This window comes from Engystomops pustulosus, chromosome 9 (genome assembly GCF_040894005.1).
Source record: "Engystomops pustulosus chromosome 9, aEngPut4.maternal, whole genome shotgun sequence".
NCBI classification, from domain to species: Eukaryota; Metazoa; Chordata; class Amphibia; order Anura; family Leptodactylidae; genus Engystomops; species Engystomops pustulosus.
The window spans coordinates 102,685,342-102,712,255 of NC_092419.1; the positions used below are offsets into that span (position 1 = coordinate 102,685,342).

The 26,914-nt window shown below is 42.2% G+C and overlaps 1 long non-coding RNA gene across 1 annotated transcript; it reads right to left on the reverse strand.

Moving 5' to 3' along the window:
- Positions 1 to 496: 496 nt before the first annotated feature.
- LOC140077530 (uncharacterized) lies at positions 497 to 19,898 on the reverse strand. Its single transcript, XR_011849795.1, has 3 exons — positions 19,770 to 19,898; positions 16,513 to 16,684; positions 497 to 630 (listed from the first exon to the last, which is right to left on the reverse strand). It is a non-coding gene; the product is annotated as an uncharacterized lncRNA (long non-coding RNA).
- Positions 19,899 to 26,914: the final 7,016 nt, after the last annotated feature.

Genomic DNA, 26,914 nt, shown 5'->3' on the forward strand with positions numbered 1-26,914 from the left:
GATTATTGTATCCTGGGACTAAAGTACAGAAAATTACCAATTACCAGAGGTCTGTTTGTAACTAGGGGTCGTCGGGTGTTCTTAGGATGGGGACCGCCTGTATTATGTTGTTTTGAATATTCCCATTACAGTCAATCAGACATGGGTTGTATAAAGGCTGAGAAAATGTCAGAGTTCCTTTTAAGAGAGCCAGACCTTGTATACAGTCATCTTTTTAGTCAATTCTTTGTAAGGACCTGTTTTCTCCCAAATGTAGGGGTTCTCCTTCTCCCCCACAGTAGGGGATGATTCTCTATGTGTAACCTGTGTGTCACATCCTCTTCATGTTGTGCTGCAAAGTGAATGCTGAAGTGTTTTTGTAGGAACTGGTCCTAATGTCACTGACCACTGGTGCCTCTTGGGTTGCAGACTATGATCTATCCCACTATGTGAATATATTCTCTTCTCCTTATAAGGTACATGTTTAGTGTGAGAATGACGGGAACAGACACTGAGCTGTTTTGTAGATGCTGTATCATTTATTCATGGTTGTACAAGAAAGTAATCATGGATGGTTCCACAGTGGAGGTAGGTTCCTCTGTAAGGCCCATGCGTTCCCCGTCCTATCCATGAGAATCCTTCCTGCGACTGCTGAAAACAAAATAGATATGATTATTATCATTTACATGGTAAAACAGCAGAACATTGATGCACTATAAAGCCTGGAATAATCCGCCATTCCTATAATGATCACAGGTAGAGATGTTCTCATTTCTTGTTCCCTAATGTCACTACACAAACCCATCCAGCTCTGCACTTCCATAACGACAGACTACAAGGAAGCCCAAGTGTAGTCAGATCCTGCAGTCATTTGTCTTCTTATGTTTCTGTGTTATATATATCTGGTAGGGGACAAATGGAGGAGACTGTGGCTGCAGGACCATTAGTACTTTATAAAGATTACACTGCAGAAGTGCTGCTGTCTTTATAGTCTGTGCCCGGACCACCGCTATACCAGCCTAAAAGATAGGACCCATGTATGGTAAGGGACCCGGTAACAATATTGGGGGCTTCTCTTGACATCCCAGCAGACAGGTCTCCTGTTATCCACTGTACTCACTGGTGACATGGAATTCTGACAATTCCAGCATATATGTAGCCTGACACATGCCACCAGTATATAGGGAGTCCCAGCACATACCCCCAGTATATATGTAGCCTGACACATGCCACCAGTATATAGGGAGTCCCAGCACATGCCCCAGTATATATGTAGCCCAACACATGCCACCAGTATATAGGGAGTCCCAGCACATGCCCCAGTATATATGTAGCCCAACACATGCCCAGTATATATGTAGCCCAGCACATGCCATCAGTATATAGGTAGTCACAGCACATGTCCCCAGAATATAAGTAGACAAGGCAAGCATTTGCCCCAAGTATATATGTAGCCCATCACATGGCCCCAGTATATAGGTAGTCACAGCACATGCCCCAGTATATAGGTAGTCATAGTCGCAGCACATGTCCCTAGTATATATGTACACCAGCTGTTAAGGTAAACCTAGCTGATAGATCAAATCCTGTCATTTCTACTTGTCCTATTTTCCTAAAAGCATTGTAACAGAGAATACATTTTAAGATGGCGCCGACATTGTGGACCATAACCAAAACATCAAGACTAAAGGAATCTGGGCGCGACGTGAACATGACATCAATGTGCAACAGCAGGCAAGTTCTCCAATCAAGAGACTACATAAGCTGGGAATTCTCCGCCCCTTCTGCTTCTTTCCTAATTTCTATATAGATTTGTGGATCCAAATAAAGCTTGCGCAGTGCCAACTTGCCCGGGGCATGAGTGAGACTTGAATCAGCAATTTGTCATTACTTGCTTATGTTTACAATTGATTTGAAACACGCAGCACACTAAAAGAGGATAATCTTAAATCCTACCCCAACACAGCAAATGCCCATAGTATATTTATAGCCCAGCACATGCAACCAATATATAGGTAGTCACAGCACATGCCCCCAGTATATATGTAACCCAGCACATGCCATCAGTATATAGGTAGTCACAGCACATGTCCCCAGAATATAAGTAAACAAGGCAAGCATTTGCCCCAAGTATATATGTAGCCCATCACATGGCCCCAGTATATAGGTAGTCACAGCACATGCCCCAGTATATATGTAGCCCAACACATGCCCCCAGTATATAAGTAGACAAGGCCAGAAAATGCCCCCAATATCATTGTAGTCCAGCACATGGGCCCAATATATAGGTAATCCCAGCACATTTCCTCAGTATATGTGCAGCCCAGCACATGCCACCGGTATATAGGTAGTCCCAGCACATTCCTCCAGTATATATGTAGCCCAGCACATGCCACCAGTATATAGGAAGTCACAGCACATGTCCCTAGTATATATGTACACCAGCAAATGCCCCCAGTATATTTGTAGACCAGCACATGCAACCAATATATAGGTAGTCACAGCACATTCCCCCAGTATATAGGCAGTCCCAGCACATGTCCCCAGTACATATGTAGCCCAGCACATGCCATCAGTATATAAGTAGCCCAGGCTAGCATATGCCCCCAGTATATATGTAGCCCAGCACATGTCCCCAGTATACATGTATATATTTGTAGCCCAGCACATTCTACTTATATATAGGTAGTTGCAGCAAATTCCACCAGTATACATATACATATACATATATATATATATATATATATATAGCTCAGCACATGTCCCCAGTATATAGGGGCACATTCCCCCAGTATAGCAAACAGTCCGATTGTGGAGCAGCACAGCAAGTATAATGGATTAAGTCCAATGGTGGGTGCACGCCTCCAACAAACCTGATCCACTGGTTTGTAAGGTCAAATATAAAAATAAATGCAATGAGGCAGCACTCCGGTAAGTATAAAAATGAACTTTATTTACCCATGGCAAAATAAGGTGCAGCATTTCAGCTCATCCATAGAGCCATTATAAAGCATACCTATATAAGTAGCCTAGGCCAGCATATGCCTCCAGTATATATGTAGCCCAGTACATGTCCCCAGTATATATATATATATATATATATATATATATATATATATTTTATATACTCCAGTATAAGCCGACCAGAGTATAAGCCGAGACCCCTAATTTTACCACCAAAAACTGGGAAAACCTATTGACTCAAGTATAAGCCGAGGATGGGAAGTGCATTGGTCACAGACCCCCCCAGTATATAGCCAGCAAGCCCCCAGTAGTATATAGCCAGCCCCCTATAGTATACAGCCTGCCCCCTGTAGTATACAGCCTGCCCCCTGTAGTATACAGCCAGCCCAGCCTGCCCCCTGTATATACAGCCAGCCCAGTCTGCCCCCAGGAGTATACAGGGAGCCCAGCATTAAAAAAAATAAACTTATATACTCACCCTCCGGCGGGCCGGATATTGTAAATATTATATTGACAATTTGTATTGACTCGTGTATGAGCCAAGGTGAGGATTTTCAGCAAAACCGACCAACCTCCCAGAAACAGTCCCTAGGGACACACTAGCAAGATTCACCTTCTTCCATGTGAAGGAATCCCTACTCAACAAAACAAGGAAACTACAATGCCTACCAGTGCCTTATACAGATATTAAACTCTTCACAGATCTCTCAGCTGCCACTTTACAAGCTAGAAGAGAGTTCAATCCCTTCACAGCTGTTCTAAGGAACCACAACATCCCATACAGATGGGGATTCCCTGCCAAAATCCTGATCAAGCGACAAAACACAATAATTCCAGTAACCTCAGCATACTACGGATTCAAACTACTAGAAAAATGGAACATCATATCACCGCAAACATCCCCAAGTCCAAACTCAAGCCCACCTGGGAGAATGGGTACTGAATGGAAAAAAGTGCCATGAAAACCTGGAGCCGAAAGCAATAATACTGTCAACTAAGTAGACAGAACTTTATTTGTATATGTATGTTCTTTTTGGTTTCAAGAGGTTAAGTGATTTACTCCTGCTGAAACCCCACCCCCAAATTCGCGGAGGTTATATACCCACTGCGAAGCTTAAGTGCACTATGTTAGATATATATATTGTAAAACAACAGATTTGCTTTAATATGTTTTCCCCACGTTTTGCCTGCTCACCCTCCCCTGGTAACAGATGGGATCTCACCCAAATAACCAAGCAAGAAAAATGTATTAAAGATGGGTGTTAAGATAATGGGGCAGATTTACTTACCCGGCCAATTTGCGATCCAGCGGCGCGTTCTCTGCTCTGGATTCGGGTCCGGCCGGGATTTATGAAGGTAGTTCCTCCGCCGTCCACCAGGTGGCGCTGCTGCGCTGAAAATCTTCTCAACGCGCCGCAATGCACCAGGTGAAGGTAAGCGCTTCGCAATCGACACTTTTTCGGTTTTTAAATGCGGAGGTTTTTCCGAATCCGTCGGGTTTTCGTTCGGCCACGCCCCCCCCCCCATTTCCGTCGCGCGCATGCCGGCGCCGATGCGCCACAATCCGATCGCGTGCGCCACAATCCCGGGGCAATTCAGGTACAATCGGCGCAAATCGGAAATATTCGGGTAACACGTCGGGAAAACGCGAATCGGGCCCTTAGTAAATGACCCCCAATGTCTCTAAATGTCCAAGGTCTGAACAGATCCCTACTATGGCAAGAAACAAAACGCAACAAAATAGACATCTGCTGCTTACAGGAAACACACATTAGTACAACCAACCCTCCAAAGATCTCAAACCCAAACTTCCCCAATATCATTCACTCTACATACAAGAAGAAAAAGAGAGGAGTGCTCATAGCTTTCAGCGCAAATTTACAGGTCAAACTTATCGACACAATCATTGATCCCAACAGCAGATTCATTATTACCATATGTGAAGTAAACAATAGGCTAATGACAATAGCTAACATATACGCTCCAAACAAAAGACAACATAGATTTATAAATAGAATCCTTAAAAAAATCCAGTCAGTACAAAAAGGCGCTCTTATTTTATGTGGCGACTTTAATGCCACAGTACAACCAGAAATAGATTCCACATCCCAACCCAAAAGAAAACCCTTCTCATTATACACAACCCTATGGGACAATGCTCTCTTTGACATATGGAGAGTACAGCACACCTCAGAGAGAGATTACACCTTTTTCTCTCACAGACATAACATATACACTAGAATATACATGTTCTGGTTAGATCGCTCTCTACTAGATAACATAGAAGGTACCTCTATTGGTGACATAACGTGGTCTGACCACGCACCAATATTTCTCACAATCTCTGATGCCCAACCAAGATACAATGATTTTATTTGGAAAGCAGATATCAAATTGCTCTCAAATGACCGTAATGCAATATTGCTTGAAGCAGCAATAGCTGAATTCTTCAAACTAAACGACAGTGAAGAAGTTAACTTCTCCTCAGTGTGGATTACACATAAGGGATTAGTACGGGAAGAAATAAGTAAACTAGCAGCAAAAGCAAAAAAAAATAGAAATAAAGAAATAACAGAAACAACCCAAAAAATTCACCAACTAGAAAACCTAAACAAAACAAAATACTCATACGCCACAACGGTAGAATTAACTAAAACAAAAGATCATCTACGAAACATACTACTAGACAAATACGAAAAGGCGCTACGCTTTACAAAAGCGAAATTTTACTCCCAAGACCAAAAAGCCGGTGCAGTACTAGCCAATAAACTGAAAAAAAGAGCATTAAAATCTAGAATCCCCTATATAAAACACCCCACTAATGGTCCAAACATTCTATCCTCAAGGGGCATTGCTAATGCCTTCAAAGAATACTACCAAAAACTATACAACTTATCATCATACCACCAAACACCACCCCCAGACAAGGTAACAACTGAAAATTTCCTCAAAAAATTAAACCTCCCACATTTAACTCCAGACCAACAACAGCAGATAAACCTCCCTTTCACACTAACAGAAATCCAAAACACAATCAAAACCCTCCCCAGCCACAAAGCACCAGGCCCGGACGGGCTACCAGGAGAATACTACAAGAAATTTGCCTACATCCTTCTTCCACACCTCCACAAACTATTCTCCATAGCAGCTAAAAAAGGAGAATTCCCAAAAGATATGTTAAATGCTCTAATAATCACAATACCAAAACCAGGAAAATCCCCAGAAACTCCAACAAATTATAGACCTATATCACTCCTCAATAGCAACAGAAAAATCTATGCTAAACTTATAGCCAACCGACTACAAACCATCCTCCCCCAGCTAATAAAAAACGACCAAGTAGGGTTCATCCCCAACAGACAAGCACCAGATAACACCAGAAGACTAATCTCTACCATCCAACACTGCGAACTAAATAATATCTCAGCTACAATATTAGCAATAGATGCCGAAAAGGCATTCGATAGACTAAATTGGAACTTTGGCTTCAGGACACTAACTCATTTTGGATTAACAGGCCCCATATACTCAGCAATAAAAGCCCTATACTCCCACCCAGCAGCCAATGTATATGTAAACGGTACTTTATCCCAACAATTCAGCATAACAAACGGCACACGCCAAGGATGCCCTCTCTCCCCAATATTCTTTATACTTTCTATAGAACCACTAGCAGAAGCCATCAGACAAAACACCCAAATATCAGGAATTAGAATAGGACCAAAAGAATTTAAAATCGTTCTCTTTGCAGACGATATCATATTAACATTAAGCAATCCTGCTGACTCCCTATCCGCATTATATGAAACAATATCAGAGTGCAGCCATATATCCCACTATAAAATGAACACATCCAAATCCCAAATATTACCCATACACATAACCAAACCTGACCTAAACGCACTCAAAAGGAAATTCAAATTAGAATGGCAAAAACAAAAAATAACTTATCTTGGTATAAACCTAACACATCCCATCAGCCAACTATACAAAGCCAACTTCCCGCCACTACTACAGTCTATTAAAAATCAATTAATAGATTATTCCAAACACCAACTTTCGTGGTTTGGCCGAATAGCCACCTTCAAAATGATGATACTGCCAAAATTTCTTTATCTATTTAGAACATTACCCATACAAATTAACAAAACCTTCTTCCATAAAGCCAAGACCCACCTACAGAGTTTTATCTGGCAAAATAAAAAACCTAGAATTGGCTGCTCCGTAATGACCAAAAGAAGAGAAGCCTAGGCCTCCCAGACCTAAGAGACTATTACATAGTAGCCAACTTAGACCAGCTGAAGCACTGGTGGTCAGATAACAAGGATAAAGTCTGGGTACACATAGAAAAACTCCACAATAATAACACCCCACTACAAAACCGCATGCTAGCCACCTGCTGGAGAACAAATCCCCCAAAAACAAACCTCATTTCCATGCGTACAGCAGACTGGACCTGGAAACTCCTCTGGGCTTCCACCCAAAACACTGAGAAAATACCTATGGAAAAAATCCCCTTAACCTTTATAGAAAATCAAGACATCACCCTCAATCTACAGACGTGGAAAGAGAAAGGCATAACAGATATCAAACAACTATTAAACAACAACAACGAACTAGACTTTGTCCACCTACACAGAAACCATGAGTGGGGCTGTATATAAAATAACCATGAGTGGGGCTGTATATAAAATGACCATGGGGGGGTCTGTATATAAAATAACCATGAGTGGGGCTGTATATAAAATAACCATGGGGGCGGCTGTATATAAAATGACCATGGGGGGGTCTGTATATAAAATAACCATGAGTGGGGCTGTATATAAAATAACCATGGGGGCGGCTGTATATAAAATGACCATGGGGGGGTCTGTATATAAAATAACCATGAGTGAGGCTGTATATAAAATAACCATGAGTGAGGCTGTATATAAAATAACCATGACGGGGCTGTATATAAAATAACCATGAGGGAGGCTGTATATAAAATGACCGTGGGGGGGGGGGGGGGGGGGCTGTATATAAAATAACCATGAGTGAGGCTGTATATAGTAAGGGGCCACTAGAGGACTCCATATAATAAGGGGGCCCATTGCAGGACTATATAAAGTAAGGGGCCACTAGAGGACTCCATATAATAATGGGGCCCATTGCAGGACTATATATAGTAAGGGGCTACTAGAGGACTCCATATAATAATGGGGCCCATTGCAGGACTATATAAAGTAAGGGGCCACTAGAGGACTCCATATAATAATGGGGCCCATTGCAGGACTATATATAGTAAGGGGCCACTAGAGGACTATAAACAGTAGGTGGCCACTAGAGTATTATATATAATAAGGGGGGCATTGCAGGACTGTATATAATAAAGGGGGTCAGTAGAGGACTACATATAATATTCCATAAATAAAGGATAAGAGTAGTAGTACTGTACCCATTTATACAGGATAGGAGTAGAAGTACTGTGCTGGCCCATATATACAGGATAGGAGTAGTAGTACTATGCTGTGCGCATATATACAGGATAGGAGTAGTAGTACTGTGCTGGCTCATATATACAGGAAAGGAGTAGTAGTACTATGCTGTGCCCATAAATACAGGGTAGGAGTAGTAGTACTGTGCTATGCCCTTATATACAGAATAGGAGCATTATTACTGTGCTGTGCCCATATATACAGGATATGAGTAGTAGTACTGTGCTATGCCCATATATACAGGATAGGAGTAGTAGTACTGTGCTGTGCCCATATATACAGGATAGGAGTAGTAGTACTGTGCTATGCCCTTATATACAGAATAGGAGCATTATTACTGTGCTGTGCCCATATATACAGGATATGAGTAGTAGTACTGTGCTATGCCCATATATACAGGATAGGAGCAGTAGTACTGTGCTGTGCCCATATATACACGGTAGGAGTAGTAGTACTGTGCTGTGCCGATATATACAGGGTAGGAGTAGTAGTACTGTGCTGTGCCCATATATACAGGATAGGAGTAGTAGTACTGTGCTATGCCCTTATATACAGAATAGGAGCATTATTACTGTGCTGTGCCCATATATACAGGATATGAGTAGTAGTACTGTGCTATGCCCATATATACAGGATAGGAGCAGTAGTACTGTGCTGTGCCCATATATACAGGGTAGGAGTAGTAGTACTGTGCTGTGCCCATATATACAGGGTAGGAGTAGTAGTACTGTGCTGTGCCCATATATACAGGGTAGGAGTAGTAGTACTGTGCTGTGCCCATATATACTGGATAGGAGTAGTAGTACTGTGCTGTGCCCATATATACAGGATATGAGTAGTAGTACTGTGCTGTGTCCATATATACAGGATAGGAGTAGTAGTATGTACTGTACCCATATATACAGGATATGAGTAGTAGTACTGTGCTGTGCCCATATATACAGGATAGATGTAGTAGTACTGTGCTGTGCCCATATATACAGGATAGAAGTAGTAGTACTGTGCTGTGCCCATATATCCAGGGTAGGAGTAGTAGTACTGTGCTGTGCCCATATATACAGGGTAGGAGTAGTAGTACTGTGCTGTGCCCATATATACAGGATAGGAGTAGTAGTACTGTGCTGTGCCCATATATACAGGATAGGAGTAGTAGTACTATGCTGTGCCCATATTTACAGGGTAGGAGTAGTAGTACTGTGCTGTGCCCATATATACAGGATAGGAGTAGTAGTGCTGTGCTGTGCCCATATATAAAGGATAGGAGTAGTAGTACTGTGCTATGCCCTTATATAGAGAATAGGAGCATTATTACTGTGCTGTGCCCATATATGCAGGATAGGAGTAGTAGTACTGTGTTGTGCCCATATATACAGGATAGGAGTAGTAGTTCTTTGTTGTGCCCATATATACAGGATAGGAGTAGTAGTACTGTGCTGTTCCCGTATATACAGGATAGGAGTAGTAGTACTGCGCTGTGCCCAAATATACAGGATAGGAGAAGAAGTGCTGTGCTGTGCCCATATATACACGACAGGCGTAGTAGTACTGTGCTGTGCCCATATATACAGGATAGGAGTAGTAGTACTGTGCTGTGCCCATATATACAGGATAGGAGTAGTAGTACTGTGCTGTGTCCATATATACAGGGTAGGAGTAGTAGTACTGTGCTGTGCCCATATATACAGGATAGGAGTAGTAGTACTGTGCTTTACCCATATATACAGGATAGGAGTAGTAGTACTGTGCTGTACCCATATATACAGGGTAGGAGTAGTAGTACTGTGCTGTACCCATATATACAGGATAGGAGTAGTAGTACTGTGCTGTACCCATATATACAGGATTGGAGTAGTAGTGCTGTGCTGTGTCCTTATATACTGGATAGGAGGAGTAGTACTTTGCTGTGTCCTTCTATACAGGATAGGAGTAGTAGTACTGTGCTGTGTCCATATATACAGGATAGGAGTAGTAGTACTGTGCTGTGCCCATATATACAGGATAGGAGTAGTAGTACTGTGCTGTGCCCATATATACAGTATACGAGTAGTAGTACTGTACTCTAACCATATATACAGGGTAGGAGTAGTAGTACTGAGCTGTGCCCATATATACAGGATAGGAGTAGTAGTTCTGTGCTGTGTCCATATATACAGGACAGGAGTAGTAGTACTGTGCTGTGCCCATATATACAGGATAGGAGTAGTAGTACTGTGCTGTGCCCATATATATAGGATAGGAGTAGTAGTACTGTGCTGTGCCCATATATACAGGATAGGTATAGTAGTACTGTGCAGTGTCCATATATACAGGATAGGAGTAGTAGTACTGTGCTGTGCCCATATATACAGGATAGGAGTAGTAGTACTGTGCTGTGCCCATATATACAGGATAGGAGTAGTAGTACTGTGCTGTGTCCATATATACAGGATAGGAGTAGTAGTACTGTGCTGTGCCCATATATACAGGATAGGAGTAGTAGTACTGTGCTGTGCCCATATATACAGTATAGGAGTAGTAGTACTGTACTCTAACCATATATACAGGGTAGGAGTAGTAGTACTGAGCTGTGCCCATATATACAGGATAGGAGTAGTAGTTCTGTGCTGTGTCCATATATACAGGACAGGAGTAGTAGTACTGTGCTGTGCGCATATATACAGGATAGGAGTAGTAGTACTGTGCTGTGCCCATATATATAGGATAGGAGTAGTAGTACTGTGCTGTGCCCATATATACAGGATAGGTATAGTAGTACTGTGCTGTGCCCATATATACAGGATAGGAGTAGAAGTACTGTGCTGTGTCCATATATACAGGTTAGGAGTAGCAGAACTGTGCTGTGTCCATATATACAGGATAAGAGTAGTAGTACTATGCTGTGTCCATATATACTGGTTAGGAGTAGTAGTACTGTGCTGTGCTCATATATACAGGATAGGAGTAGTAGTACTGCGCTGTGCCCATATATACAGGATAGGAGTAGTAGTACTGTGCTGGCCCATATATACAGGGTAGGAGTAGTAGTACTGTGCTGTGCTCATATATACAGGATAGGAGTAGTAGTAGTACTGTGCTGTGCCCATATATACAGGATAGGAGTAGAAGTACTGTGCTGTGTCCATATATACAGGTTAGGAGTAGCAGTACTGTGCTGTGTCCATATATACAGGATAAGAGTAGTAGTACTATGCTGTGTCCATATATACAGGATAGGAGTAGTAGTATGTACTGTACCCATATATACAGGATATGAGTAGTAGTACTGTGCTGTGCCCATATATACAGGATAGGAGTAGTAGTATGTACTGTACCCATATATACAGGATATGAGTAGTAGTACTGTGCTGTGCCCATATATACAGGATAGATGTAGTAGTACTGTGCTGTGCCCATATATACAGGATAGAAGTAGTAGTACTGTGCTGTGCCCATATATCCAGGGTAGGAGTAGTAGTACTGTGCTGTGCCCATATATACAGGGTAGGAGTAGTAGTACTGTGCTGTGCCCATATATACAGGATAGGAGTAGTAGTACTGTGCTGTGCCCATATATACAGGATAGGAGTAGTAGTACTATGCTGTGCCCATATTTACAGGGTAGGAGTAGTAGTACTGTGCTGTGCCCATATATACAGGATAGGAGTAGTAGTGCTGTGCTGTGCCCATATATAAAGGATAGGAGTAGTAGTACTGTGCTATGCCCTTATATAGAGAATAGGAGCATTATTACTGTGCTGTGCCCATATATGCAGGATAGGAGTAGTAGTACTGTGTTGTGCCCATATATACAGGATAGGAGTAGTAGTTCTTTGTTGTGCCCATATATACAGGATAGGAGTAGTAGTACTGTGCTGTTCCCGTATATACAGGATAGGAGTAGTAGTACTGCGCTGTGCCCAAATATACAGGATAGGAGAAGAAGTGCTGTGCTGTGCCCATATATACACGACAGGAGTAGTAGTACTGTGCTGTGCCCATATATACAGGATAGGAGTAGTAGTACTGTGCTGTGCCCATATATACAGGATAGGAGTAGTAGTACTGTGCTGTGTCCATATATACAGGATAGGAGTAGTAGTACTGTGCTGTACTCATATATACAGGGTAGGAGTAGTAGTACTGTGCTGTGCCCATATATACAGGATAGGAGTAGTAGTACTGTGCTTTACCCATATATACAGGATAGGAGTAGTAGTACTGTGCTGTACCCATATATACAGGGTAGGAGTAGTAGTACTGTGCTGTACCCATATATACAGGATAGGAGTAGTAGTACTGTGCTGTACCCATATATACAGGATTGGAGTAGTAGTGCTGTGCTGTGTCCTTATATACTGGATAGGAGTATTAGTACTTTGCTGTGTCCTTCTATACAGGATAGGAGTAGTAGTACTGTGCTGTGTCCATATATACAGGATAGGAGTATTAGTACTTTGCTGTGTCCTTCTATACAGGATAGGAGTAGTAGTACTGTGCTGTGTCCATATATACAGGATAGGAGTAGTAGTACTGTGCTGTGCCCATATATACAGGATAGGAGTAGTAGTACTGTGCTGTGCCCATATATACAGTATACGAGTAGTAGTACTGTACTCTAACCATATATACAGGGTAGGAGTAGTAGTACTGAGCTGTGCCCATATATACAGGATAGGAGTAGTAGTTCTGTGCTGTGTCCATATATACAGGACAGGAGTAGTAGTACTGTGCTGTGCCCATATATACAGGATAGGAGTAGTAGTACTGTGCTGTGCCCATATATATAGGATAGGAGTAGTAGTACTGTGCTGTGCCCATATATACAGGATAGGTATAGTAGTACTGTGCAGTGTCCATATATACAGGATAGGAGTAGTAGTACTGTGCTGTGCCCATATATACAGGATAGGAGTAGTAGTACTGTGCTGTGCCCATATATACAGGATAGGAGTAGTAGTACTGTGCTGTGTCCATATATACAGGATAGGAGTAGTAGTACTGTGCTGTGCCCATATATACAGGATAGGAGTAGTAGTACTGTGCTGTGCCCATATATACAGTATAGGAGTAGTAGTACTGTACTCTAACCATATATACAGGGTAGGAGTAGTAGTACTGAGCTGTGCCCATATATACAGGATAGGAGTAGTAGTTCTGTGCTGTGTCCATATATACAGGACAGGAGTAGTAGTACTGTGCTGTGCGCATATATACAGGATAGGAGTAGTAGTACTGTGCTGTGCCCATATATATAGGATAGGAGTAGTAGTACTGTGCTGTGCCCATATATACAGGATAGGTATAGTAGTACTGTGCTGTGCCCATATATACAGGATAGGAGTAGAAGTACTGTGCTGTGTCCATATATACAGGTTAGGAGTAGCAGTACTGTGCTGTGTCCATATATACAGGATAAGAGTAGTAGTACTATGCTGTGTCCATATATACTGGTTAGGAGTAGTAGTACTGTGCTGTGCTCATATATACAGGATAGGAGTAGTAGTACTGCGCTGTGCCCATATATACAGGATAGGAGTAGTAGTACTGTGCTGGCCCATATATACAGGGTAGGAGTAGTAGTACTGTGCTGTGCTCATATATACAGGATAGGAGTAGTAGTAGTACTATGCTGTGCCCCTACATACAGGATAGGAGTAGTAGTACTGTGTTGTTCCCATATATACAGAATAGGAGTAGTAGTAGTGTGCTGTGTCCATATTTACAGGATAGGAGTAGTAGTACTGTGCTGTGCCCATATATACAGGATAGGAGTAGTAGTACTGTGATGTGTACATAGATAAAGGATAGGAGTAGTAGTACTGTGCTGTGCCCATATATACAGGATAGGAGTAGTAGTACTGTGCTGTGCCTATATATACAGGATAGGAGTAGTAGTACTGTGCTTTGCCCATATATACAGGATAGGAGTAGTAGTACTTTGCTGGCCCATATATACAGGGTAGGAGTAGTAGTACTGTGCTGTGCCCATACATACAGGAAAGGAGTAGTAGTACTGTGTTGTGCCCATATATACAGAATAGGAGTAGTAGTAGTGTGCTAAGTCCATATATACAGGATAGTAGTAGTAGTACTGTGCTGTGCCCATATATACAGGATAGGAGTAGTAGTACTGTGCTGTGCCCATATATACAGGATAGGAGTAGTAGTACTGTGCTGTGCCCATATATACAGGATAGGAGTAGTAGTACTGTGCTGTGTCCATATATACAGGATAGGAGTAGTAGTACTGAGCTGTGCCCATATATATAGAATAGGAGTAGTAATACTGTGCTGTGCCCATATATACAGTATAGGAGTAGTAGTACTGACCTGTGCCCATATATACAGGATAGGAGTAGTAGTTCTGTGCTGTGTCCATATATACAGGACAGGAGTAGTAGTACTGTTCTGTGCCCATATATAGAGGATAGGAGTAGTAGTACTGTGCTGTGCCCATATATATAGGATAGGAGTAGTAGTACTGTGCTGTGCCCATATATACAGGATAGGTATAGTAGTACTGTGCTGTGCTCATATATACAGGATAGGAGTAGTAGTTCTGTGCTGTGTCCATATATACAGGACAGGAGTAGTAGTACTGTTCTGTGCCCATATATAGAGGATAGGAGTAGTAGTACTGTGCTGTGCCCATATATATAGGATAGGAGTAGTAGTACTGCGCTGTGCCCATATATACAGGATAGGAGTAGTAGTACTGTGCTGGCCCATATATACAGGGTAGGAGTAGTAGTACTGTGCTGTGCTCATATATACAGGATAGGAGTAGTAGTAGTACTATGCTGTGCCCATACATAAAGGATAGGAGTAGTAGTACTGTGTTGTGCCCATATATACAGAATAGGAGTAGTAGTAGTGTGCTGTGTCCATATTTACAGGATAGGAGTAGTAGTACTGTGCTGTGCCCATATATACAGGATAGGAGTAGTAGTACTGTGATGTGTACATAGATACAGGATAGGAGTAGTAGTACTGTGCTGTGCCCATATATACAGGATAGGAGTAGTAGTACTGTGCTGTGCCTATATATACAGGATAGGAGTAGTAGTACTGTGCTGTGCCCATATATACAGGATTGGAGTAGTAGCACTGCGCTGTGCCCATATATACAGGATAGGAGTAGTAGTGCTGTGCTGTGCCTATATATACAGGATAGGAGTAGTAGTACTGTGCTGTGCCCATATATACAGGATAGGAGTAGTAGTACTGTGCTGGCCCATATATACAGGATAGGAGTAGTAGTACTGTGCTGGCCCATATATACAGGATAGGAGTAGTAGTACTGTGCTGTGCCCATATATACTGGATAGGAGTAGTAGTACTGTGCTGTGCCCATATATACTGGATAGGAGTAGTAGTACTGTGCTGTGCCCATATATACAGGATAGGAGTAGTAGTGCTGTGCTGTGTCCTTATATACTGGATAGGAGTAGTAGTACTGTGCTGTGCCCATATATACAGGGTAGGAGTAGTAGTACTGTGCTGTGCTCATATATACAGGATAGGAGTAGTAGTACTGTGCTGTGCCCATATATACAGGATAGGAGTAGTAGTACTGTGCTGTGCCCATATATACAGGATAGGAGTAGTAGTGCTGTGCTGTGTCCTTATATACTGGATAGGAGTAGTAGTACTGTGCTGTGCCCATATATACAGGGTAGGAGTAGTAGTACTGTGCTGTGCTCATATATACAGGATAGGAGTAGTAGTACTGTGCTGTGTCCATATATACAGGATAGGAGTAGTAGTACTGTGCTGTGCCCATATATACAGGATAGGAGTAGTAGTACTGTGCTGTGCCCATATATACAGGAAAGGAGTAGTAGTACTGTGCTGTGCCCATATATACAGGATAGGAGTAGTAGTACTGTGCTGTACCAATATACATACTGAATAGGAGTAGTAGTACTGTGCTGTACCAATATACATACTGAATAGGAGTATAACATTTATTAGGACTTTTATATAAAATATTTGATAAGAGGAGCAGTAACTAGAGGAAAAATAAATCAGCATTATATAGGGGATCAATTTCTCTGGTGGGCCCCGGGCATCACGGGCCGACCCTGCGGATACACATAGAGATATTTCTTACTTTAGAAGGAATATCAGCCGGCGACATCTTTTATGGCTTTTCCCACAGCTCCAACTGCTTTTCCAGCTCCTTCAATGACTTTTCCAGCTCCATCAAGGACTTTTCCACCCGCCTTTGCGAGATCACCGAATAAATCACGAGCCTGGGCATTGAGCGGATCCGCATCGTTATCCTACAGACAGTACAAGACATTGAGGTTAATCTCTGCAGTTTTCCTAACCTGATAAATTATATTCAGTGCATTATACTGCTGTATGAGCTCAAGTCCTAACCCCAGAATTATGTCCATTTGGGACATTTTGGGTTCTACTTTGGAAATGTCAGTTAACTCCTTAAGGACGCAGACAGTTTATAGCCCAGTTTTCTGGATTCTGACTCTCGCTTTATATGGTTATAACTTTTGAACACTATTACTTATTAAAGCGATTCTGAGATTGGTTTTTCCCCACATGTTGTGCTTCATTTTAGTGGTAAATTTTGGCCGATAAAATTTGCATTTATTTACAAAAAAAAAGAACATATGATGAATTTTTTGAAAAATTTGCCATTTTTGAAATTCGAAATCATCACGTTTTAAGGCAGGTAGATTTCTCACCTAAATAATTTGCCGAATAACATTTTCCATTTGTCTACTTTACATTTTCAGCATTTTTTAAATGTCTGGATAATTTATTTTTAAGTCGCGCGGCTTACAAATCGAATAGCGATTTTCTGTATTTTCAGAATTGACTATTTTGGGGATAACTTTTGTTTTTGATGACATTTTAAATATTTAGCATTAAAACACCCTATATAACCAACCCATTTTCAAATCTGCACCCCTCAAACTATCAGAAGCAGCTTTTAGGGAGATTATTAACCCCTTGTGATCTTCATAGTAATTGAATCAAAATGGCGGTGAAATTTAGAATGGTCAAATTGTGTTGGTTATACGTTCATTTAGCACTAAAATTTACACATTTCCAAAAGATAAAAAGAGAAAACTCATCTTACAATTCATTCTAGAATTTCTCCTGAGTGCAGAGACCCCCCACACATGGCCGTTACTTGTGTTATGGGGGCACAGCGAGGCGCAGAAGGGAAGGAGGGACCTGCAGCTGCCAGGATTTTAGTTTCCTCATTGGCCCCTTTTGAAAGCTATAAAATTTTCAGTTTTCCGTTATTTGGGCCATGTGATGCCATTTTTTTTGCAGGATGAGATGCTTTTTCCAGTGTTACCATTTTGGGGTTGGTATCACCTATTGTTGAAATTGTTATATTAATTCTATGGGTCAGTACGATTCCGGGGGTACTAAAACTTGAATATTTTTTCTTATGTTTTACTAAATTTGCCAAATAAAATCCTAATGTGAGGAAAAATCTATCATTTGTTCATTGCCGGCAAGCGGCATAACATTGTTACTTTTTTGGCTACGGAGCTGGTTGATGGCTTGTTTTTTGTGGGACATGTTGTATTTTGCACCAGTATCATTCTGGAGTACATATGTTTTTTTATCACTTTTTATTGCATCTTTTGTGGGGTTAAATAGGTAAAAATCATAATTTTTGGCTATTTTTTTACAGCTCTTTTTGCGGCGTTCATGGTGCAAGTACAATAATTATTTACTTTTACTCTACGGGTTGTTACGGACGCGGTGATACTATCTATGTGGGATTTGTGTTATGATTAAGACTTTTTTTGTGCATTATAAGTCTCTTTATATGTTATGGGGCTTATGGGCATTTTTATTGATTTTTTTAATTTATTTTTTTATTAAATAACATATTTTTTTTTTACTTTTTTACTAGTTCTACCATGGGACATGAACAATCAATCACCTGATTGCTTTGTTCATGTTAATACCTTGCAATACTGATGTATTGCAGAGTATTAGCATTGCTCTTTAGTAAAGAGATGGATTTTTTACTTTGTCCCTGTTACTTTGAAGGAAATCTACCATCAAAATCCATCATGACAAACCAGGGACATTACTCATAGATCCAGGCACTGTAACTCTGGTAACTTTCTTATATTTGTTATCCATCCTCCTTCCTTTTGAAATCAACTTTTATAATTATGCTAATGAGTCAGAGAGGCTGTGGGGGTGTTACCAGAGCCCTTCCATATTATAGCTTCAGAGGCTGTTAGACTGTCTCCCCTCTGCTCTATCATCAGACAGTGGGAGAGGGAGTGCTCCAGTACACTGTAACAGTCTGTGAAGCTGCAGCATGGAGGGGTTCTGGTAGCAAATATAAGATAACCAAAGTCATGGTGCCTGGATTTATTAGTGCCCCTGGTTTATCATGCTTGTACAACCTAGTACCCTAGGGGGTCTGAAAAATAGGGGAAAAAAAACCCAAAAAATTAAAATCATCCGCCTTTCCCTAGAACTGATATAAAATTAAATAAACAGTAAACATGTGAGGTATCGCTGCGTCCAAAAATGTCCAATCTATTAAAATATAATATTTCGGTAACGAAAATAGCGCCCGAAGTTGAAAATACCACTTCTTCGCCATTTTGCAACATGTAAAAATGTAATAAAAAGTGATCTGAGGGCCGTACAGTCTTCAAAATGGTAGCATTGAAAACTTCATCTCATGTCAAAAAATGGCAACACCCAAAGCTCTGTCCAAAAAGTATGGAAAAGTTATTAGCGCCAGAAGATGGCAAAATTACCTTTTTGTTTGTACAATAGGTTTCAATTTTTGTAAATGTATGAAAACATGATAAATCCCGTATAAATTTAGTATCCTCATGTTCATACCGACCTAAAGTATAATGGAGACAAGTCGTTTGGGGCGCAGTGAAAGTAGTGAAATCCAAGCCCACAAGAAAATGGCGCAAATGTGTTTTTTCACCAATTTCGCTGCATTTGGAATTTTTTTCCTACTTCCCTGTACATGGCATGGGATATTACATAGTGTCACTATGAAGTGCAATTTGTTATACAGAAACCCCTAACAGCTCTGTACATGGAGAAATAAAAAAGTTATAGATTTATAAAGGTAGGGAGTGAAAAATGGCCTGGGCGTAAGGGGTTAAATAATCGTTATATTCGCTATTGCACTGAAGGTGGTAGTTTTGTTAAAAAAAATTATTCTGGAGGACCTGTCCCAATTTCACAGACAACACACATTGATTTCCCCTGTAGGAGGCGCTGTAGGGAAATAGCAGAGATTACAGGATAACTGTAAGATAAATGATAGTAATGTAATAGGAGACTACACACAGTCTAGTATCTGTATACTTATAATGGATCCAGGAGAAATCTTACCCAAGTAGCTGATAGAGACCACGAGCAGGAAAGCAATGGCCGCCCTCATACCTGGAGGAGCTGTCTGTTCTCTGTACACACAGCAATGATCCTGCCCGTGTCAGAAGCCGACAATTTATACATGTACCTGTACGCAGGTCCCTCACGTGTCCCAGTTTATTATTTGGCAACAATTAATCAATTGTCTTGAAGACAATTACTGTCAATTCTGACTGTTTGCATTACTTCTCCTCATAATCTCAAATCTATTTCCTTTCTTTAGATGTTCAAGACCGTATTTACCTCTCACACCGCCCCAGGCGCTTAAAGGGGTCGTCCACTTTCAGCAGAAATTTGATATTGTTTGTGTAATGAAAAGTTATACAATTTTCCAATATACTTGCTGTATCCATTGCTCACGGTTTTCTAGATCTCTGCTTGCTGTCCTTCTATAGAACGCACTATCACATCCTAAAATACCATCCTCAAATACCTACTCATGACCTACAAACAGGGCCGACTCCAGGTTTAAGTAGGCCCCTGGGCGCCAGTGCCTCAGTGGGCCCCTTTGCTATGTCTCCCAAATTTGAGTCAGAGAAAGTGACCTACGGCCCGCTTTTGCCCCCTCCTGTTACCCCACCATATGTTTTTCATGTCACCATGTGTTTGGCTGCTTTTTCTTCATTGATGGAAGTGTAAGTTGCCGTGTCTACATTTTCAGAGCTGCTTACACTTCTAGCAATGGAAGAAAACACTTTCTAAGCAGCCAAACACATGCGTTGTTATGGATAAGTCCAAACACGTGCCCAAAACACTGTGGGCCACATTTATCATAAGTGCATTAAGTGCAGTTTGTCTGTGGATTGTGCAGGATACGGCATATTATAGAATACTGCCGCACGGTCTTCATTAATCTGGCGCCCCCTGTACTTTTCGGGAAGTGTCACCAACCTTTTTTTGGTGCACTGTTAACATTGTTAATTCTGTCGAGTAGCAGTAATAAATGTGGTGGTGGTGGAGGGTCCGACTATGCACTGGAACGCTCCAATTTTGTGGTATGGTGGACATAGAGCAGCTGCCACACAAAACTGGTGCAGACCAGTCCGCTCCAAGGACCCCCGGCGGATTGATATAAAAATAAACAACTAAAATTGTACACACGTTCCTTACCGCCACATCCCAAAAGTCCCCATGTATGAAAATATAATAACGATTATTCCTGGCGTCGAACCCTGTTACAGAAAATAGCGTCCAAATGTCCTATTTGCCATTTTACGACATATATAAAAATGGTATAAATGAACGTCAGTTCCCTTTTCGGAAAAAGCTCCATGCAAAGTGTGTAAAAGTTATTAGCATCAGAATATGGCCATATAATGCACATCACTAATAATGGGGCTCGTTTACTAAGGGTCCGGGTTTTACCTAATATTTCCGCGCCACCTAGCTTGATGAATCCCGGCCGGACCCGAATCCACCGCAGAGAACGCGCCGCTGGATCGCGAACGGACCAGGTAAGTAAATCTGCCCCTTTGTGTCGCAAGATCAAGCAATTACAAGCACCAGGAAGAAGTAGGTGAACTCCGGCGGACCTCGGCGCAGCAGCAACACAGGAAGGAACTCAGACGCACGATCTTAGTGAATCGCGCCGGACCTGAATTCACGTCGTACAACCCACCGCGGGAGTAAGTAAATCTGCCCCAATGTCTATGAATACAATAAAAAGCTTTTAATTTGTCTATCACTAGAGAGGGGCCCCTATAGTCGCTGCCCACCCCAACACCCACCAACAACAATCCCCCCCTCCCCCCCTGCACTGATTTATCCATATTTTACTGCATGAAAAAACAAAAAGTGACATTTGTTTCCAAATAACCGCATTTCTGGAAAATAGGAAATGTATGTGTGAAAGCTTATGACACGTCGCTCTTCTCCTGGAGCTGGTGGACTCAGACGACTCGCATCGGATGTTTCTGCTTTGTAGGGAAATTATTTATGAGACACATAATTAATACATCATTAATACAAGTAAATATTTCCCGGGCAGGATTCCTGCATCCTCTTTGGACGTAATACCAGGAATTTCTGAAAAAGACATTAGCAAAAAATGCAAAACCTGTCCTGGCTGTGCCACATGCCAGCTATAATGTGGCGGTACAGAGGATCCACCATGGATCTGCAGTGAACTTCGTGGATGCTGCCCTGGTCCCTCAGTATCATTTGCCTGTGGTTTGTCTAGAGAAGCTGCTGGTCATTTCTTCCATCAGTGGGCAGATCCTCTGCAATTCGGTCCAGTATCGTACCGAGCCCCTGTGCCTGCAAGCTGGGGCTTTGCACAAAGACAGACTGTCATTCTATGTCCTACCGCGATCCATGTCTTCTATTCTACTGGGTCTCCTGTGGTTGCTCCTGTGCTCAATTGGCGTACCGGTGAGCTTCTTCCCTGTGGACCAGAGTGCCAGTCTCCCTGTTGGGTTGTCCCTCATCTTGTATCCACCATGGTCTCTGGTGTCCACCAAACCTCTGGTGGGTCTCCCTGCTTTGTACATGGACTTTGCTGGTGTCTTTTCGGAGAAGCAGGCGGAGACTCTACCGCCACAGCGGCCCTATAACTGCCCAATAGACTTGATGCCAGGCACGTCTCCGCCACGGGGTCGAGTGTTTCCCCTATCTCTACCTGAAATCACGACCATTTCGGCCTATGTGAAGGAGAATCTGCAGAAGTGCTTTATACGCAAGTCCTCCTCCCCTGCCAGTGCTCGATTCTTCTTCGTGCCCAAGAAGGATGGCTCCCTCTGTCCATGCATTGATTACCGCGGCCTTAATAAAGTTACGGTGAAAAAACGCTACCCACTACCTCTAATCACTGAACTTTTTGATCGTCTATATTTTGCCAAGGTTTTCAACAAGCTGCATCTGTGTGGGGCATATAACCTTATCCGCATCCATGAAGGCGAAGAATGGAAGACCACCTTCAATACTCGAGATGTGCACTTTGAGTACCTTGTTATGCCCTTTGGACTCTGTAATACACCAGACTTACTTTATACTTGTGTCGTGGTCTATCTAGACGTTATACTGGTGTTCTCCATGGACATTGAGTCCCATCAGGCCCATGTATGGCAAGTTGTCAGGCGCCTAAGGGCCAATTGCCTATATGCCAAGCATGAGATGTGCCAATTTCATCAGAAAAGTCTTCTGTTCCTTGGAAACATCATCTCTGAAAAGGGACTACAGGTGGATCCTGCCAAGTTGTCTGCAGTACTTCAGTGGCCTCGCCCAGTAGGAATTTGTGCTATTCAAAGATTCCTGGGCTTCTCTAATCACTAACGGCAGTTCATACCACATTTCTCCTCCATTGTATCTCCAATTGTGGTGCTGACCAAGAAGAGCGCCAATTCTAAATTCTGGCCACCGGTGACTGAAGAAGCTTTCTCTAAGCTGAAGTTTGCCTTTGCCTCCTCTCCAATTCTCACCCGGCCTGATGCTTAGAAACCGTTCCTGTTGAAGTCACACGTGCGGCTTCTTCTCTAAAACCTTTTCAGCCATGGAGAGGAATTACTCCAGTTGTGATCAGGAGCTGCTGACCATAAAGCTTGCTTTGGAAGAGTGGCATTATCTTCTGGAAGGGGCACGTCATCCAGTCAGTGTCTATACATATCACAATTCACATTCACATTCTATATCTCCAGACTGCACAGCGTCTCAGCCCATGACAGGCTAGTTGGCTCCTTTCTTCTCCCACTTCAATTTCCTGATTCATTTCTGTCCTGCAGAGAATAATGTCAAGGCTGATGCCCTCTCTCGTACCTCAGATGTCCTTGGGGAAAAGCCTGCTCCTCGACACATTGTTCCGCCAAAATGCCTGGTTCTCGCTCCTCCTGTGGATCTTCGGCAGCTTCCTCCTGGCAAGACCAATGTCCAACCAGCTCTTCAAAAGAGGATACTAACTCAGGGACATTGCTCCCGTGTGGCTGGGCACCCTGGGATGCAGAGATCTGTTGCTCTCATATCTTGTTCCTACTGGTGGCTAGATCTTGTTAAGGATGTACAAGATTTTGTGAGCTCCTGCACTTCCCGTGCCCGTAACAAGTCTTCACAACTCAAACCTGCAGGTCTGCTTCTGCCATTGCCGATACCCAGTTGCCCGTAGACTCCCATAGTTAGGGGATTTGTGTTGGGATAATTCATACAGACTGTGGTTTTCTTCTTTTTCAAGTCTTCTGTATGACATTGTTTTTAATTGCACTATGCACTTTGATTTTGTGCAGAGAGACGTGAGGTTTTATCCTCCGTCTTTTGATTCACATAGAACAATATGCTCTTTTCATTTCAAGCATGTATTTTAGGTTTGGTGGCTAAATATCCTCCAAGCACTAATATGTGGATTAGATTATCTAATTCTTCCTTACGAGGGGAGTGTTTAAATGTGAAGAGAAATCAAAGTAGAGAAGCCGAGCGATTTAAAAAGACCCGGAAAAATTGCATAGATGATAACTTTTCAGATGAAGCACTTTGTTAATGAATACAAATTTTTGTGAGGAGTGGGAGAGGAGGAGATGGGAGAGAGAGATTTAGGTTTTTTTATAGGTTGGGATATGGAAGGTAGGAAGGGGGAGGGGGGAAGGGAAGAAATAGGGCAACGGAGAAAAAAAGGGGAATAATAGCCATATATATCATCCAGCAGCGATGGGGTGGCCATTTATATCAGTTATTATCCTCTGTGGAGAGTCTAGAGAGAGATAGGATGGAGGGACCATGACTATACGGATGCCCACAGGGCTCGGTCCTTATTACATCTTTCTGCTGCCGGACAAAGAGGTGCCCAGGAGTGTGACCGGGCGCTGCCCATGTGCCCACATTATAGCTGGCGTGTGGCACAGCCAGGACAGGTTTTGCATTTTCTGCTAATGTCTTTTACACAAATTCCTGGTATTAGGTCCAAAGAGGATGCAGGAGTCCTGCCCGGGAAATATTTACTTGTATTAATGATGTATTAATTATGTGTCACATAAATAATTTCCCTACAAAGTAGAGACATCCGATGCCCTGCGAGTCGTCTGAGTCCACCAGCTCCAGGAGAACAGCGACGTGTCATAAGTAGAGATGAGCGAACATGCTCGTCCGAGCTTGATGCTCGGTCGAGCATTAGGGTACTCGAAACTGCTCGTTGCTCGGACGAATACTTCGCCCGCTCGAGAAAATGGCAGCTCCCGCCGTTTTGCTTTTTGGCGGCCAGAAACAGAGCCAATCACAAGCCAGGAGACTCTGCACTCCACCCAGCATGACGTGGTACCCTTACACGTCGATAGCAGTGGTTGGCTGGCCAGATCAGGTGACCCTGGGATAGACTAGCCGCTGCCCGCGCTGCTCGGATCATTTTGTGTCTGGATGCCGCTAGGGAGAGAGCTGCTGCTGGTCAGGGAAAGCATTAGGGTGTTCTATTAGCTTACTGTTAGGCAGGAGTGATTCTCCAAGAACCCAACAGCCCTTCTTAGGGCTACAATAACGTTATACTTTTTTTTTTTTTATTTGCAGCTAGTACCATATTGTGAGGAATTTGCAGGGGGACTTGCTACCGTTGTGTTTAGCTCTTAGTGACACACATATCCACCTCAAACACCAAAGTGGGAAAATTTATTAGGGGTTTGATTTCAATTAGGCACAGTCTGCCATTTACTTTTTATTTTACGTTTATTTTTTTAATAACTCAGTGTCATCTCATCTTGCATAGTAGTGTGCTTTCATACTTGGCTAGAAAATAGCCATAGGAGAATCCAAACGGCTTACTTACGCCTACAGTAGCGTTATATATATTTGATTTCTGGTTGATCTGCTGGTGGCTGTACTTGCTGCAGTGCATCTACTAGCAAATTGTGAGCAATTTGTAGTGAGACTTGCGACCGCTGTGTTTTGCGCTTAGTGACGCACATATCCATTGCAAAGACCGAAGTGGGAAAATTTATTAGGGGTTGGATTTCAATTAGGCACAGTCTGCCATTTCCTTTTTTATTTTACGTTTATTTTGTTTAATAACTCAGCGTCATCTCATCTGGCATAGTAGTGTGCTTTCATACTTGGCTAGAAAATAGCCATAGGAGAATCCAAACGGCTTACTTACGCCTACAGTAGCGTTATATATATTTGATTTCTGGTTGATCTGCTGGTGGCTGTACTTGCTGCAGTGCATCTACTAGCAAATTGTGAGCAATTTGTAGTGAGACTTGCGACCGCTGTGTTTTGCGCTTAGTGACGCACATATCCATTGCAAAGACCGAAGTGGGAAAATTTATTAGGGGTTGGATTTCAATTAGGCACAGTCTGCCATTTCCTTTTTTATTTTACGTTTATTTTGTTTAATAACTCAGCGTCATCTCATCTGGCATAGTAGTGTGCTTTCATACTTGGCTAGAAAATAGCCATAGGAGAATCCAAACGGCTTACTTACGCCTACAGTAGCGTTATATATATTTGATTTCTGGTTGATCTGCTGGTGGCTGTACTTGCTGCAGTGCATCTACTAGCAAATTGTGAGCAATTTGTAGTGAGACTTGCGACCGCTGTGTTTTGCGCTTAGTGACGCACATATCCATTGCAAAGACCGAAGTGGGAAAATTTATTAGGGGTTGGATTTCAATTAGGCACAGTCTGCCATTTCCTTTTTTATTTTACGTTTATTTTGTTTAATAACTCAGCGTCATCTCATCTGGCATAGTAGTGTGCTTTCATACTTGGCTAGAAAATAGCCATAGGAGAATCCAAACGGCTTACTTACGCCTACAGTAGCGTTATATATATTTGATTTCTGGTTGATCTGCTGGTGGCTGTACTTGCTGCAGTGCATCTACTAGCAAATTGTGAGCAATTTGTAGTGAGACTTGCGACTGCTGTGTTTTGCGCTTAGTGACGCACATATCCATTGCAAAGACCGAAGTGGGAAAATTTATTAGGGGTTGGATTTCAATTAGGCACAGTCTGCCATTTACTTTTTATTTTACGTTTATTTTTTTAATAACTCAGTGTCATCTCATCTTGCATAGTAGTGTGCTTTCATACTTGGCTAGAAAATAGCCATAGGAGAATCCAAACGGCTTACTTACGCCTACAGTAGCGTTATATATATTTGATTTCTGGTTGATCTGCTGGTGGCTGTACTTGCTGCAGTG